We start from the raw sequence: 18,071 nt of genomic DNA, 5'->3' as shown, positions 1-18,071 counted from the left end.
GTGTTATACTTATGTATGTACTAAGAATGAGAAAATAGTTAACAACAAAACTTATAAAGATTAGATCTGATCAGGGAAAACCTCCTATTATCTAGGACATGAATATCGTCAAAAAACAAAGCCTAGAGGATTTACCCTCACAGTCTAAGACTGATTCCTCCACCATATGCATGCAAATCACCTTTCAAAAGTGCTAGCCCAAATCATCATCCACATTGAGAGTTGACAATACATAGTCTTGACATAAAACACATAGACACATAGACTGCACCTAAAACAAATAGAGTAAACCAACTAAACATAGACTATATAAAAACAGACTAATCAACTAATGGAAAAAACATTTGTTTAGTTTAACAAATGTTAAAACTAGGGTCTGTGTGTAGAAGACTACAAATTGATGCATATTTATCATCTTCTACAAAGCTCACGCCCAAGTGAATCAAGTTCCTCCACATAAATCCAGACACACTAATTCTAATAACAGAGATAGTACACCAATGGCTCAGGCTCTAAGATAATCAATTGACAAATGGGACTTCATGAAACTCAAAATCCTTTGTTAAGCAAAGGATACAGTCAATAGGACAAATTGGCAACATGCAGATTGGGAAAAGTTCTTTACAAATCCTATATCCAACACAGAGCTAATAAACTAAATACGTAAAGAACTCAATGAGTTAGACTCCAAAACATCATATTACCCAATTTAAAAATGGGGTACATTCTTTTGTCTTAGATCTACACTTTGTCTCTGCAACTTATTCCATGGATATTTTATTCCCTATTCTAAGGGGGAATGAAGTTGTTATTCCTTCTTGATTTTCTTGTGTTTTGGAAGTTGTATCTTGGGTATTCTAAGTTTCTGGGCTAATATCCACTTATCAGTGAGTGCATATCAAGTGACTACTTTTGTGATTGGGTTACCTCACTCAGCATGATATCCTGCAGATACATCCATTTGCCATCATTGTTTTTAAGAGCTGAGTAATACTCCTTTGTATAAATGTGCCACCTTTTTCTGTATCCATTCCTCTGTTGAGGGACATCTGGGTTCTTTCCAACTTTTGTCTATTATAAATAGGGCGGCTATGGACATAGAGGAGCATGTGTTCTTATTACCAGTTGGAACAACTTCTGGTATATGTCCAGGAGAGGTATTGCTGGATCTACTAGTAGTACTGTGTCCAGTTTTCTGAGGAACCACCAGACTGATTTCCAGAGTGGTTGTACAAGCTTGCAATTCCACCAGCAATGGAGGAGTGTTCCTCTTTCTCCACATCCTTGCCAGCATCTGCTGTCACCTGACTTTTTGATCTTAGCCATTCTGACTTGTGTGAGGTGGAATTTCAGGGTGGTTTTGATTTGCATTTCCTTAATGATTAAGAATGTTGAACATTTTTTTCAAGTGCCTCTCAGCCCTTGGGTATTCCTCAGTTGAGAATTCTTTGTTTAGCTCTGCACCCCATTTTTAATGGGGTTATGTGAATTTCTGGAGTTCAGCTTCTTGAGCTCTTTGCATATTTTGGATATTAGTCCCCTATCATATTTAGGATTGGTAAAAATTCTTTCCCAATCTGTTGGTGGCCTTTTTGTCTTATTGACAGTATCTTTTGCCCTACAGAAGCTTGGCAATTTTATAAGATCCCATTTGTCGATTCTTGATCTTACAGCACAGGCCATTGCTGTTCTGTTTAGGAATTTTTTCCCCTGTGCCCATATATTTAAGGTTTTCCCCCACTTTCTCCTCTATGAAATTCAGTGTCTCTGGTTTTATGTGGAGGTCTTTGATCCACTTCTATTTGAAGTTCGTACAAGGAGGTAAGAATGTATCATGATAACTGCCAGTTGTACCAGCACCATTTTTTGAAAATGCGGTCTTTTTTTCCACTGGATGATTTTTAGCTCGCTTGTCAAAGATCAGGTGACCATAGGTGTGTGGGTTCATTTCTGGGTCTTCAATTCTATTCTATTGATCTACTGTCTACCATTGTACCAGTACTATGCAGTTTTATCACAATTGCTCTGTAGTACAGCTTGATGTCAGGCATGGTGATTCCCCCAGAGGTTCTTTTTATTGTTGAGAATAGTTTTTGCTAGCCTAGATGTTTTTAATAATCCAGATGAACTTGAAAATTGCCCTAACTCTGAAGAATTGAGTTGGAATTTTGATGGGGATTGCATTGAATCTAGATTGCTTTCAGCAGGATAGCCATTTTTACTATATTAATCCCTCCAATCCATGAGCATGGGAGATCTTTCCATCTTCTGAGATCTTCTTCAGTTTCTTTCTTCAGAGATTTAAAGTTCTTGTCATACACATCTTTCACTTCCTTTATACCAAGGTTCTTTATACTTTGGCGTGACTCTAGCTAAGGTGGAACATCCAGAGACTACCCCACCTGTGGGTCCATCCCATAATCAGTCACCAAATGCAGGCACTATTGTATACACCAGCAAAATTATGCTGAAAGGACCCTGATATAGCTGTCTCCTGTGAGGCTTTGCCAGTGCCTGGCAAATACAGAAGTGGATGCTCACAGTCATCTATAGGATGGAGCACAGAGCCCACAATGTAGGAGCTAGAGAAAGTACCCAAGAGCTGAAGGGGTCTGCAACCCTATAGGTGGGACAACTATATGAACTAATCAGTATCCCCAGAACTTGTGTTTCTATCTGCATATGTAGCAGAAGATTGCCTAATTGGCCATCGTTGGAAATAGAGGACCCTTGGTCTAGGAAACTTTATATGCCCCAGTACAGGGGAAATCCAGGGCCAAGAAGTAGGAGTGAGTGGTTAGGGGAGCAGGGCAGTGGGGAGGGTATAGGGGACTTTTGGGATAGCATTTAACATGTAAATGAAGAAAATATCTTACAAAAAAGAAAAAAAGCGGGGTACATATCTAAAACAAAATTCAAAACAGAGGAAAGTTGAAGGTCTTAGAAACCCTTACAGAAATGTTTAAATTCTTAGTTACCACATAAATCTAAGCCATCAGAAAATTTAAATCCTTCTACATGAATAAACAGCTATACAACTCCTGTGCAAATAACTAAAAGATGTCTGAAAAAAACAGCAGGACACATACTATACTTTGTCCATAGCAGTCTTATTTGTAGTAGTAGGAAGCTAGAAACAACCCAGATATCCCTCAATCATAACATAGGTACAGAAAATGTACCTATGGAATACTATTCAGCTATTAAAAACTAGAACATCACAAATTTTGCAGGAAATGATTGAATGAGAAAAGATTATCCTAAGTGATGCAGCACAGACCCAAAAAGACATGCATAGCATATTGTCTTAGGGTTTCTCTTCCTGCACAAACATCATGACCAAGAAGCAAGTTGGGGAGGAAAGGGTTTATTCAGCTTTCACTTCCTTGCTACTGTTCATCACCAAAGGAAGTCAGGACTGGAACTCAAGCAGGTCAGGGAGCAGGAGCTGATGCAGAGGCCATGGAGGGATGTTCTTTTCTGGCTTGCTCAGCCTGCTCTCTTATAGAACCAAGATTACCAGCCCAGAGATGCCACCACCCACAAGGGGCCTTTCCCCCTTGATCACTAATTGAGAAAATGCCTTACAGTTGGATCTCATGGAGGCATTTCCTCAACTGAAGCTCCTTTCTCTGTGATAACTACAGCTGTGTCAAGTTGACACAAAACTAGCCAGTACATATATACTCACTGTTAAGTGAGATATCCACCAAAAGTATAGAATACCTATGAGACAACTCACAGACCTTATGAAGATTAAAAGGAAGGAAGGATCCTGCAAATAGATGTGAAACAAAATAATCATGAGAGCAGAGGTAGGGAGGTATGTGAACTCTAAGGGGCCCTGGGGAAAGAGGTGAAGGAAGACCCATGTCCAACCAGAATTCCACCTATGCTCTGGACAGGCATACATGGGAGGGCTGCCACGTACTTTCCACTCAGCCCTGGGTTCACATCCAAGCCTCTGAACCATTCTTCAGGGGGTGGACAAGGGGAAGCCCAACCTGGGGCCTTGGGGCAACTCCCAAAACAGCCATCATTATGGGACAGAGGGAAGAGAGGTTCCCACAGTGGCAAGAGTAAGCACAGCAGATCTTGATGAGCAGAGACTGTCTATGGTTTTAGAGCTTTATTATAGAGAGATGGGGAAAGAGAATGTAGAAGAGAGAGAGAGAGAGAGAGAGAGAGAGAGAGAAAGAGAGAGAGAGAGAGGAAAGGCTAGTGAGAAAGAGAGAGTAAGAGGGAGAGAGTGAGAGGAGAGAAGAGAGGAGAAGACAAAGAAAGGGGAGAGAGGAGTGAGAGAAATGGAGGTAAGAGAACAAATGAATGAGAGAAGTGAGAGAGTAAGAGAGTGAGGAATAAGAGAGCAAGGAGGGATCTAACTGCACCTTTTAAAGTATGCTGCTACCTTTTTTGTTGCTAGGTAACTCAGAAGGAGTTTAGCCTGAAGGTCAGAAACTTGGCACATTGCCTAATTGACTTTTAGCCATGCTTCTCTTGTGGGGGCTGCTAGGAGTTGTAGCTTAGGCAGGATCCAGAGGTCCAGGAGCATGAGGGAACACCTACCATGTAATGTAGGTGAACTATCACCCTTCTCGTGTTCAGAACTCAGCTAGACTGGAGACCAGACTGTCTGTGCATAGCCCAATGCCCCACAGGGAGGGAACTTGGTGGGAAAAAGGAGAGGGAGGGGAAAGGGAGGAATAATTGAGTATAAGGGGCAGGAGATGAATGAAAATAAGCAGCTTCTGGGGTATTGTGATAGCGAGACCCTCTAAATGATACCAGAGTCCTTGGATGACAGAGGCTCCCAAAACAAAAAGCCCAACAGTGGGAAAATGGAACTTGGAGAGATCACCTCCAACAGATTCACAGGGCCCACAGGATATGGATGGGGTTAACAATCCATCTTCAAAATGTTTGACCCAGAAATGTTCCTGTGTAAAGGAAAAACATGGTTGAAAATGGAGCAGAGACTGAAAGAAAGGCCATACAATGACAGGTCGAACTTGGGATCCATTCAATGCATAGGCACCATAATCTGAAATTATTGCTGCTGCCATATTGTATTTACAGGCAGGCGCCTAGCATGGGTGTCTTCTGAGTGGATCTTTTAGCAGCTGACTGAAACAGGTCCAGATACTTACAGCAAACTACTGGACTGAGGCCATGATACCTGTGGAAGAGTTAGGGGAAGGACTGAAGGAGGGGAAGGTGATTATAATCCCATAGGAAGAATAGCATCAACTCACTATTATGCATGGAAGATCCCAGAGTTTAAAACATAGACCAAAGAGCACACATATGCGTATCCGTGACCTCCAGCACATATGTAGCAGTGGGCTTCTTTGTCTGGACTCAGTGAGAGAGGATATGCTTAAACATCTAGAAACTTGAGGCTCGAGGGAAGGAAGATACTGGTAGCAGGGAGGTGGGCATAAGTGGGTGGATGGAGGAGCACCATCTCAGAAACAAATGCAGATAGGGTCAAGAATTCAAAAGAAGGTACCATATCTTGCTTTTAAATAATATTAATAGAAATTTATGGCTTTAAATATTATTTTATACCAATAGAAATTTAAGGTTTTTAGTGTTTATTGTATTTAATAGAAATGTTAAGGTTGTATAGTGTGCGTTATAGTATACTGATAGTAATTAAAGTTGTTCTGTTAAACTTATTATATACTAATAGAAATTTAAGATGGTTTTGGGAGACTAATTTATTAGAACAATTCATTCATAAGCTGCTAGTTTAAAATATGATGTAAAGTTCTAATTTTTGTTTCTTATAATTATTTGTATTGCCTATACATTTTTAATGGTAGAAAATAGGCAAGTTTTTAAAAAAGTGGAAATATCAATATGTCACAATATGCCTGCTTAGGTGATGTTTGCTAATAGAGACACACATGGGTTTTTCTAAGGCAAGACCCATGGTGAAACATGTTATGTTTAGAGAGAGTATAAATAGGACTCATCTGACAATGATTGTGAGCTTGCATTGCAAGCTTTGCAATTATCCATTGGTCTTGCATCTTAAACTTCACTGATCTTCACTTCATTGAGAGAGGCAGAACAGTATTTTTCCTGTTTTCTCAGCTCATGTTAGCTTCTGCCACTGACTTGTGCAGATTCAGTGGAGGACTGGTGGTTTCTCATAGATCCAGCCATAGCTGGTGATTCATGTTAGGTGCCATAAGGCCTCTGAGGTGGACAATTGGTTTTATAATAAACTGAAATTAGAATTGCCCCAAAAAACTAATTCTGAATAGGTGCCCATTAGCTTGTACTATACTTTCTTCCAACATTTGTATGGTGGGCTAGAGGAGAGGTTGAAGTATTTGAGAATCCTTATTAAAAGTAAACTTTAAAAGATCTAAACCTAGATCTCTGACCGCAGGACCCAGGTGAGATCACCATTTTCTCTCTGGGGTTTTTCTGAGGCTTGTTCCTGAAGGAGAGGTATGGGCCTCAGAAGCAACAGAGCTTCTTGGACAAGGACCATTTTGCATCTTCCCTGCCAGAGGAGAGATTGCCTACAGGGAGTGCTCTGACCCCCAGGAGTCAGGAGAGGTGCTCTCCCAGGAATGCAGACAGAGGCTAACAGACTCTCAGGAGGAACAAACTCCAGCCAGAGACAGCTAGGATATCTAACACCAGAGATTACCAGATCACTGTAAGAATCTTACTATCGAAATCAAGACTGCTCTGCATCATCAGACCCCAGTACTCCCACCACAGTGAGTCATGGATACCCCAACACACAGGAAAAGCAATATTAAGATTTATATCATAACTCATGATGCTGGAGATGTTTTATAAAAGAACACTAAGAACACAAAGAAATACAGGAGAACACAGTTTAACAGGTAGAAGTCCTTAAAGAGGAAACACAAAAATCCCTTAAAGAATTATAGGAAAACACAAATAAACAAGTGAAGGAATTGAGCAAAACAATCCATGATCTAAAAATGGAAGTAGAAATAAAGAAGGCAAATCCCTTCCAGTTGGCGCCAGAACCAGGTCAACTTGGGTGTTGAGTCTGCAGACACCCCCCAAGGACCCCTATAAGACTCTCCATGCAATCTTAGGACCACCAGTGAGTTGAACAGAACTTCTGTTCCAATCCAATCATGCGGGACCTGATACAGCATTAGGTAAGAGTCACAAATCCCTTCCAGTCAGCGTCAGCACCAGGTCATCTGGATGCAGAATCTAGAGGACAGCTTCTGAGGCAGATCCTGTTTCAGGTTCCAGACATCCAGGCACCTTCTCTGCCAGAGGAGAAGTGTCAGCCACGCCCAGGAGGGCTTTGCAGGAGCACCTGAGGTTGACATCTTGGTTCATGGATCCCTCTGAAACTAGTCTGCACAGGTGACAGTGTGGACTACAGAGACTAACAGATTCTGGGACAGGCCAAAGCAACACAGCTTCTGGGACAGGCCCAGTTTCAGGCCTTCATCTTCTGCCAGGAGGCAGGTCTGAATGCCAGATATCTGTGTACCTTCCCTGTAAGAGGAGAGCTTGCCTTCAGAGAGTGCTCTGACCACTGAAACTCAGAGGAGAGATCTAGTCTCCCAGGTCTGCTGATAGAGGCTAACAGAATCATGAGAGGAACAAGCTCTAACCAGAGACAACTAAACCAAATAACTGCAGAGATTACCGGATGGCAAAAGGCAATTGCAAGAATCTTATTAACAGAAACCAAGATCAGTCACCATCATCAGAACAAAGCACTCCCACATCGCCCAGTCCTGGGCACCCAACACACCCAAAAAGCTAGACCCGGATTTAAAAGCATATCTCATGATGATGGTAGAGGACATCAAGAAGGACTTTAATAACTCACTTAAAGAAATACAGGAGAACACTGCTAAAGAGTTACAAGTCCTTAAAGAAAAACAGGGAAACACATCCAAAGAGGTGATGGAAATGAAAAAAAAAAAACATATTAGATGTAAAGAGGGAAGTAGACACAATAAAGAAACAATCAAAACAATCATCTATTATAGAGTAAAAATTTTGATTTGTGATTCATGTAGGATTTATATAACATTACTTTTACAATAAATAATAAAATAATTAAAGCTTTCTTTATTAATCACAAGTTGCAATCTGTCAGTAAAAAGAAAATGGCTGAAAAAATTACATGGCTTTCTTATACTTTCTTAATCTATAAAATGTTCCTTACTTATGAATGTAGGTGGCTTTTTGGAAAAGAATTATTTTCTCCTTCACTGTGACATGTAAATTGCTTTTCATGTAAAGATATTTGGGAACATGATTTTAAAGAATAATCACTCATTAAAAGTAAAATTGAATGTAATCACATATTAATGTTTAGTAATTGAGAGATATTGCTGGGATATATAACCAGTGGAAGAGGAAGTAAATTTCTTTGAAGCTTGCCATATTACATTTACTTATTCTGTGTGTGTGTGTGTGTGTGTGTATATATCTTTCTCTCTGTCTGTCTCTGTGTGTATCTGCTTATGTGTTTGTATGATTATTTTCCCTGTTGTTTTTTGTTTGTTGGTTTGTTTGTTTTATTTTGTTTTGGTTTTGGTTTTGGTTTTAGTTTTGTTGTATGTTTTTTGTGTTTTTTTTTTTGTGTTGTTTTGTTTATTTTGCTTTCACTCTGTCCTCAAAATATTCTAGTAAAATCTTGTAGGTCACAGGAAGTGTTGGCCTTACAGATTCAAGCTTTATTATGTCAGAAAATAGTCCTCTGAGTGATAAATTACCAACTTTATACCCTCACTTCAATTTCTCCTTAATTGACAAGTATGGCCTTTACAATGTCCCTGTAAGATATTTTTGGAAATTTCCTGAAGGAAACCATAAAACAACAGAAAATAAAAGTTACATAATATCCATAGGAGTTTTACATAATTGTAGCTCCTACAATTTGAAATGCACAAAATATTCCCATTCATGACGGTGATGAATGTGATTTTGATATTGACTCCTGATAAGTTCCACTGCATGATTTGTGTTGGATACTTTATTGAAAACACTTTTGCAATATTGAATTTAATGCAATTAATCAGACATAAAGCCATTAATGATTTTCAGTAATATTTGGACTTGCTGAAATTCCTAAGTGACAACTGTGAAAACTTTGTATTTACAACCTTGAATTGATCTCAAATTTCAATTCCAGTCACTATAGAATAGTGATTAATACAACTTTTCTGCACCTGACATCATTTAAGTCACACATCTTTGAGGTAAGATAAAGGGGGAGACATTTTCAAATACTATTGTATTTTCTTAATATTTTCATGTAAGGATTTTATATTGCTGAGATGGAAAACAAGGATCTTTATCATTTGATCTAATTTCAAGTCACTTTCACAGAAACCAAGTTACCTGTTTCATATACATGTTCAGAAGTTTTAGTAGGAATTCTAAGTACTTGAGTCAGCTTCACATATTCTTCCCACATTTCTTTAGTGATATTTGTTTCTTACTGAATTTCATGGAAGAAAAGTCCAAAGAGGCAGCCACTAAAATCACACAAATTAGTCTAAGTTCTTCAATTATTTACATCAATTTATAATTTTCTGCTACTTTGTACCACTTTCCCTACCAGAAAGGTGATTCCAATGAGGGAAATATTCTGAAGTCAGCTCAGACATTCTTACAAGAGATAAGATAATAAGTCCCTATTACATCATATCTAACACACTAATTGAAAATCAGGAATTTTAAGATTATCATTGAATTATTATTAAAATTATTACCCTGCACAATTCAACTTAAATTTCACACAATCATGATTATAATTGAAACATGTTAATAGACATATTACTGCACTAGTATATAATTAAAAACACATTACTGCTCAAGTGTGTAATGAAATTAAACACCTTGGATATAGTTACAGTGCAATTAAAGAAAGAAAAATTGTTTTCTCCCATATAAGATTTACTATTATGCTATTAAAAGTGATGAATTCATGAAATTCTTCGGCAAATGGATGGAACTATAAAATATCATTCTGAGTGAGGTAACACAATCACAAAGGAATACACATGGTATGCACTCACTTATAAGTGGATATTAGTCCCAAAGCTCCAAATAACCAATATACAATTCACAAACCACATGAAGCTCAAGAAGAAGAGAGACAAAGTGTGGGTGCTTTGGTACTTCTTAGCAGAGCAAAACACTCACAGAAGCAAATATGGAGATAAAGTGTGGAGCAGAGACTGAAGGAAAGGCCATCTAGTGACTGTCCCACCTGAGGATTCATCCCATATACAGTTTCCAAATCCAGACACTATCGTGGATGCCAAGAAGTGCTTGCAAAAAGGAGCCTGATGTGACTGTCTTCTCAGAGGCCCTACCAGAGTCCTACAAATACAGAGACAGATGCTCTGGATAAAAAATTTTTGCAAAATGGTAAAATACATAAGGCAATATCTAGGTCCCAGGGATGGAATCAGTCCTATTGGTTTTCAGACATTCTACTATGAAGAAATACACTGTAAAATGCAGTATGATACAGCATTTATTCACTAGAGACAAAGACACTCTTAATATTGATCATTTGCATTATAGAATATGTAAAGAAATTCAGTCAGTCCTGAATCAGTGACACTCAACTATCAATCAGCCCAAACCGTGTGTAGCTGGATTTTTCCATTTATCCTAAACAATACATATTAAACAATAAACACTCCTTATTTTACACTTATCATCATATATCTATTTGTCCCTCAACATATCTGTCAGAAAATGAGACATATTCATGGCCCTGACCCTGTATTATGTGATGCTAATCTTTGGTAAATATCTTCATTAATAATCATCTCAGTTCTGACATCCTGCTGGAGTTGGGCTATATAAGTTCACTCTCCCTATGATCCAGCATTTCATCTAAGATCTGTTACTTTGAGTCCTGAGGGTCTCTCACCTCCTAGGTCTCTGGTGCATTCTGGAGGTTACCCCCAACCTCCTATTTCCTGAGATTGGCTATTATCATTCTTTCTGCTGGCCCTCAGGGCTGCAGTCCTTTTCCCTCACCCAATACAAGATCAAGTTCCCCTCTCCCCTCCCACTCCACTCCCCTGTCCACTATATCGCCCAGGTCCCTCCGTACCTCCCCACTTGTGATGTCTTTCTTCTCTCTCTCAAGTGGGAATGAGGCATCCTCACTAGGACACTTAAGCTTATTGTCCTTTTTAAGTTCTGTGGACTGGTTCCACTGTTTCTTGGGTATTTTGTTCTTCTTTTCTTTTCTTTCTTTTTTTTTTTTTTTTTTTTTTTTTGCTAATATCTACTTATTAGGGAGTACACACAATGCATGTCCGTTTTGGTCTGAGTTACCTCAATAAGAATGATATTTTCTAGTTCCATCCTCTGACCCAGAAATATTCCTGTCTGAAAGAATTACAGGGATGGGAATGGTGTGGAACCCGAAGAAAAGAAGGTCCAGTGATATCCCGAGCTTTTGTCCCTGCCAGCAAGAACACACTCAGGACAATAGGAATCTTCTGTGGCAAAGCTTTTATTACTTACTTATCAGGAGGGAAGACCCAGAACCGGGAAAATGGAGCTGCTTATATAGCCCGCAGCGTGACGTTTCAGCACCTGATGTGGCGTGACAGCTCCTGATTCATTGCTCGCCCATCACCCCATTACTACACTGCGAGATGGGCAGTGACTAGGCGTGAGTTCACTCTTGCACTTGTGCATAAGGCTTGTTTACTAGTTAGGCGCAGTGGAAGCCAGTGTCATCTTATAATGGTGATTGCTCATGGCACGCATGCGATTGCTCCCTGCACGGCTCTCCACACAGTGGGAATGAGGCATGCTCCCTAGGGCACTTAAGCTTATTGTCCTTTTTAAGTTCTGTGGACTGTTCCTTGGGTATTTTGTACCCTTGTTTTGGCTAATATCCACTTATTAGGGGGTACACACTATGCGTGTCATTTTGGGTCTGAGTTACCTCGATCAGAATGATATTTTCTAATTACATCCTCTGACCCAGAAATGTCCCTGTCTGAAAGAATTACAGGGATGGAAATGGAGTGGAACCTTAAGAAAAGAAGGTCCAGTGATAGTCTCAACGTGGGCTCCACCTTAAGGGGACACTATTACTGAGGTTATGGAGCACTCACAAAAAAAGGACCTAGCATGACCACACTCTGGAAAACCGACAAGCTGAAAGAGTCAGATCCAGATATTTATACCCAACCAATGGACAGAGCAGCTGACCACTGTTGTTGAATTAGTGAAAGTTGAAAGAAGCTGTGAAGGGCCATCCATTAAGAAGATCAGAAGACTCAATTAATCTGAACCCCTGAGATCTTTCAAACAATGGATCACCAAACAGGCGGCATACACTAGCTGATATAAGGCCCCCAACACATATTAATCAGAGGACTGGAGTATCTGTATTCATTCAGAGATGATGCCCCTAACCCTCAAAAGATGAAAGGCAAATTACAGGCCAGGTGGGGTGGAGAAGGGTGACATCCACATGGAGACCTGGGGGGCAGTGGGAGGAGGTATAGGATGTGGAATATTTGGAGGTTAGGTGGAAGGGGAGAATAAAATATGGAGTGTAAAAAAAATAAATCATTTCAGTCTATGATTCCTGTCAAGAATGGACAACATCCTGTATGAATCAAGACATGTGAATGGGAATGGGGTTCGACACTTAATTGCCAGGATTTCTCAAGTTACTAAAGCAAAGGAAATGACCTCATAGATGCAGTGCTAACTATCCAGTTTTCTGGATGGATTTCAAGAGAAGAAGCATTCATATTCCTCACAGTGAGGTTATAAACATTGTTTTTGTCATATTTGACATCAGATTTTCCTTTACTCATATTCACATTTACTAATATTTTACTTTTAGCTAACATAGTTTTCATTACCTAATGCATTTTTATTGTGGTAGTGTTTTTAGGATTTTATTATAAAGAAAAACTCAAGATATGAAAACTCCGGTTTAATATATTTCAAATGAGGTCATGATCCAAATCATCTTCTAATTTCCTGAAAAGTATTGTAATGCCTTGATTTCCATGTCAACAAATTGTTTCTTCTATCCAAATAACTTTTCTTACCTGACATAGAAGGTAATGCTCAACGAATCTGTATTGGTTAAAATACTTAACCTCACACATTACCATCCTCTCTTGACTATTTTCTGCTGTTTTTCTCACAGATTTGCCTGCTAGGTAGATGGTATAAAATTTCCGTGAAAACTAGAAGTTAATATGAATTCAAATCATGAGTCAGAGCTTATGATTTTGAGTTCCCATACTCGCGTGTTGGTGCATAATCTCCTGTAACTTCATTTCTGATGGATATTTTATGGCTTAGTGGGTACTACACATACACATGCACAATGATCCATGAAGACCAAACACCCAGACCTACAAAGTGTTAAAATTAAATGAGTGAAAATGTATGAAAAAAAATCAATGATTAGAAAAGTACGTAATAGGTATTTAAGTAAAGAAATAGAAAGTAATTAATATTTTAGAGAAAAAAGATTACATATAATTTGCTGACAGCATTATTGTTTACTTCTGTATATCTTATTATTGGTTAACATCTTATTTAAATATATATGTATATATATATATATAATTATTATAATAGATTTTTTTTCCATTTTTTATTAGGTATTTAGCTCCTTTACATTTCCAATGCTATACCAAAAGTCCCCCTTACCCACCCACCCCCACTCCCCTACCCACCCACTCCCCCCCTTTGGCCCTGGCGTTCCCCTGTACCGGGGCACACAAAGTCTGCGTGTCCAATGGGCCTCTCTTTCCAGTGATGGCCGACTAGGCCATCTTTTGATACATATGCAGCTAGAGTCAAGAGCTCAGGGGTACTGGTTAGTTCATAATGTTGTTCCACCTATAGGGTTGAAGATCCCTTTAGCTCCTTGGGTACTTTCTCTAGCTCCTCCATTGGGAGCCCTGTGATCCATCCATTAGCTGACTGTGAGCATCCACTTCTGTGTTTGCTAGGCCCCGGCATAGTCTCACAAGAGACAGCTACATCTGGGTCCTTTCGATAAAATCTTGCTAGTATATGCAATGGTGTCAGCGTTTGGATGCTGATTATGGGGTGGATCCCTGGATATGGCAGTCTCTACATGGTCCATCCTTTCATCTCAGCTCCAAACTTTGTTTCTGTAACTCCTTCCCTGGGTGTTTTGTTCCCACTTCTAAGGAGGGGCATAGTGTCCACACTTCAGTCTTCATTTTTCTTGAGTTTCATGTGTTTAGGAAATTGTATCTTATATCGTGGGTATCCTAGGTTTTGGGCTAGTATCCACTTATCAGTGAGTACATATTGTGTGAGTTCCTTTGTGATTGTGTTACCTCACTCAGGATGATGCTCTCCAGGTCCATCCATTTGGCTAGGAATTTCATAAATTCATTCTTTTTAATAGCTGAGTAGTACTCCATTGTGTAGATGTACCACATTTTCTGTATCCATTCCTCTGTTGAGGGGCATCTGGGTTCTTTCCAGTTTCTGGCTATTATAAATAAGGCTGCTATGAACATAGTGGAGCATGTGTCCTTCTTACCAGTTGGGGCTTCTTCTGGATATATGCCCAGGAGAGGTATTGCTGGATCCTCCGGTAGTACTATGTCCAATTTTCTGAGGAACCGCCAGACTGATTTCCAGAGTGGTTGTACAAGCCTGCAATCCCACCAACAATGGAGGAGTGTTCCTCTTTCTCCACATCCTCGCCAGCATCTGCTGTCACCTGAATTTTTGATCTTAGCCATTCTCACTGGTGTGAGGTGGAATCTCAGGGTTGTTTTGATTTGCATTTCCCTGATGATTAAGGATGTTGAACATTTTTTCAGGTGCTTCTCTGCCATTCGGTATTCCTCAGGTGAGAATTCTTTGTTCAGTTCTGAGCCCCATTTTTTAAGGGGGTTATTTGATTTTCTGAGGTCCACCTTCTTGAGTTCTTTATATATGTTGGATATTAGTCCCCTATCTGATTTAGGATAGGTAAAGATCCTTTCCCAGTCTGTTGGTGGTCTTTTTGTCTTATAGACACTGTCTTTTGCCTTGCAGAAACTTTGGAGTTTCATTAGGTCCCATTTGTCAATTCTCGATCTTACAGCACAAGCCATTGCTGTTCTGTTCAGGAATTTTTCCCCTGTGCCCATATCTTCAAGGCTTTTCCCCACTTTCTCCTCTATAAGTTTCAGTGTCTCTGGTTTTATGTGAAGTTCCTTGATCCACTTAGATTTGACCTTAGTACAAGGAGATAAGTATGGATCGATTCGCATTCTTCTACATGATAACAACCAGTTGTGCCAGCACCAATTGTTGAAAATGCTGTCTTTCTTCCACTGGATGGTTTTGGCTCCCTTGTCGAAGATCAAGTGACCATAGGTGTGTGGGTTCATTTCTGGGTCTTCAATTCTATTCCATTGGTCCACTTGTCTGTCTCTATACCAGTACCATGCAGTTTTTATCACAATTGCTCTGTAGTAAAGCTTTAGGTCAGGCATGGTGATTCCACCAGAGGTTCTTTTATCCTTGAGAAGAGTTTTTGCTATCCTCGGTTTTTTGTTATTCCAGATGAATTTGCAAATTGCTCCTTCTAATTCGTTGAAGAATTGAGTTGGAATTTTAATGGGGATTGCATTGAATCTGTAGATTGCTTTTGGCAAGATAGCCATTTTTACAATGTTGGTCCTGCCAATCCATGAGCATGGGAGATCTTTCCATCTTCTGAGATCTTCTTTAATTTCTTTCTTCAGGGACTTGAAGTTTTTATCATACAGATCTTTCACTTCCTTCGTTAGAGTCACGCCGAGATATTTTATATTATTTGTGGCTATTGAGAAGGGTGTTGTTTCCCTAATTTCTTTCTCAGCCTGTTTATTCTTTGTGTAGAGAAAGACCATTGACTTGTTTGAGTTAATTTTATATCCAGCTACTTCACCGAAGCTGTTTATCAGGTTTAGGTGTTCTCTGTTGGAATTTTTAGGGTCACTTATATATACTATCATATCATCTGCAAAAAGTGATATTTTGACTTCCTCTTTTCCAATTTGTATCCCCTTGATCTCCTTTTGTTGTCGAATTGCTCTGGCTAATACTTCAAGTACTATGTTGAAAAGGTAGGGAGAAAGTGGGCAGCCTTGTCTAGTCCCTGATTTTAGTGGGATTGCTTCCAGCTTCTCTCCATTTACTTTGATGTTGGCTACTGGTTTGCTGTAGATTGCTTTTATCATGTTTAGGTATTGGCCTTGAATTCCTGATCTTTCCAGAACTTTTATCATGAATGGGTGTTGGATCTTGTCAAATGCTTTTTCTGCATCTAACGAGATGATCATGTGGTTTTTGTCTTTGAGTTTGTTTATATAATGGATTACATTGATGGATTTTCGTATATTAAACCATCCCTGCATCCCTGGAATAAAACCTACTTGGTCAGGATGGATGATTGCTTTAATGTGTTCTTGGATTCGGTTAGCGAGAATTTTATTAAGGATTTTTGCATCGATGTTCATAAGAGAAATTGGTCTGAAGTTCTCTATCTTTGTTGGATCTTTCTGTGGTTTAGGTATCAGAGTAATAGTGGCTTCATAAAATGAGTTGGGTAGAATACCTTCTACTTCTATCTTGTGAAAAAGTTTGTGCAGAAGTGGAGTTAGATCTTCTTTGAAGGTCTGATAGAACTCTGCACTAAACCCGTCTGGTCCTGGGCTTTTTTTGGCTGGGAGACTATTAATAACTGCTTCTATTTCTTTAGGGGATATGGGACTGTTTAGAAGGTCAACTTGATCCTGATTCAACTTTGGTACCTGGTATCTGTCCAGAAATTTGTCCATTTCGTCCAGGTTTTCCAGTTTTGTTGAGTATAGCCTTTTGTAGAAGGATCTGATGGTGTTTTGGATTTCTTCAGGATCTGTTGTTATGTCTCCCTTTTCATTTCTGATTTTGTTAATTAGGATTTTGTCCCTGTGCCCTTTAGTGAGTGTAGCTAAGGGTTTATCTATCTTGTTGATTTTCTCAAAGAACCAACTCCTCGTTTGGTTAATTCTTTGAATAGTTCTTCTTGTTTCCACTTGGTTGATTTCACCCCTGAGTTTGATTATTTCCTGCCGTCTACTCCTCTTGGGTGAATTTGCTTCCTTTTTTTCTAGAGCTTTTAGATGTGTTGTCAAGCTGCTAGTATGTGCTCTCTCCCGTTTTTTCTTGAAGGCACTCATAGCTATGAGTTTCCCTCTTAGAAATGCTTTCATTGTGTCCCAAAGGTTTGGGTACGTTGTGGCTTCATTTTCATTAAACTCTAAAAAGTCTTTAATTTCTTTCTTTATTCCTTCCTTGACCAAGGTATCATTGAGAAGAGTGTTGTTCAGTTTCCATGTGAATGTTGGCTTTCTGTTATTTATTTTGTTATTGAAGATCAGCCTTAGTGCATGGTGATCTGATAGGATACATGGGACAATTTCAATATTTTTGAATCTGTTGAGGCCTGATTTGTGACCTATTATGTGGTCAATTTTGGAGAAGGTACCATGAGGTGCTGAGAAGTAGGTATATCCTTTTGTTTTAGGGTAAAATGTTCTGTAGATATCTGTCAGATCCATTTGTTTCATCACTTCTGTTAGTTTCAGTGTGTCCCTGTTTAGTTTCTGTTTCCATGATCTGTCCATTGGTGAAAGTGGTGTGTTGAAGTCTCCCACTATTATTGTGTGAGGCGCAATGTGTGCTTTGAGCTTTACTAAAGTTTCTTTAGTGAATGTGGCTGCTCTTGTATTTGGAGCATAGATATTCAGAATTGAGAGTTCCTCTTGGAGGATTTTACCTTTGATGAGAATGAAGTGTCCCTCCTTGTCTTTTTTGATGACTTTGGGTTGGAAGTCAATCTTATCAGATATTAGGATGGCTACTCCTGCTTGTTTCTTCATACCATTTGCTTGGAAAATTGTTTTCCAGCCTTTCATTCTGAGGTAGTGTCTATCTTTTTCTCTGAGATGAGTTTCCTGTAAGCAGCAAAATGTTGGGTCTTGTTTGTGTAGCCAGTTTGTTAGTCTATGTCTTTTTATTGGTGAGTT

The sequence above is a fragment of the Mus musculus genome, chromosome 6 (genome assembly GCF_000001635.26).
Source record: "Mus musculus strain C57BL/6J chromosome 6, GRCm38.p6 C57BL/6J".
In the NCBI taxonomy this organism is placed as follows: Eukaryota; Metazoa; Chordata; class Mammalia; order Rodentia; family Muridae; genus Mus; species Mus musculus.
This window is presented reverse-complemented; position numbering follows the sequence as displayed.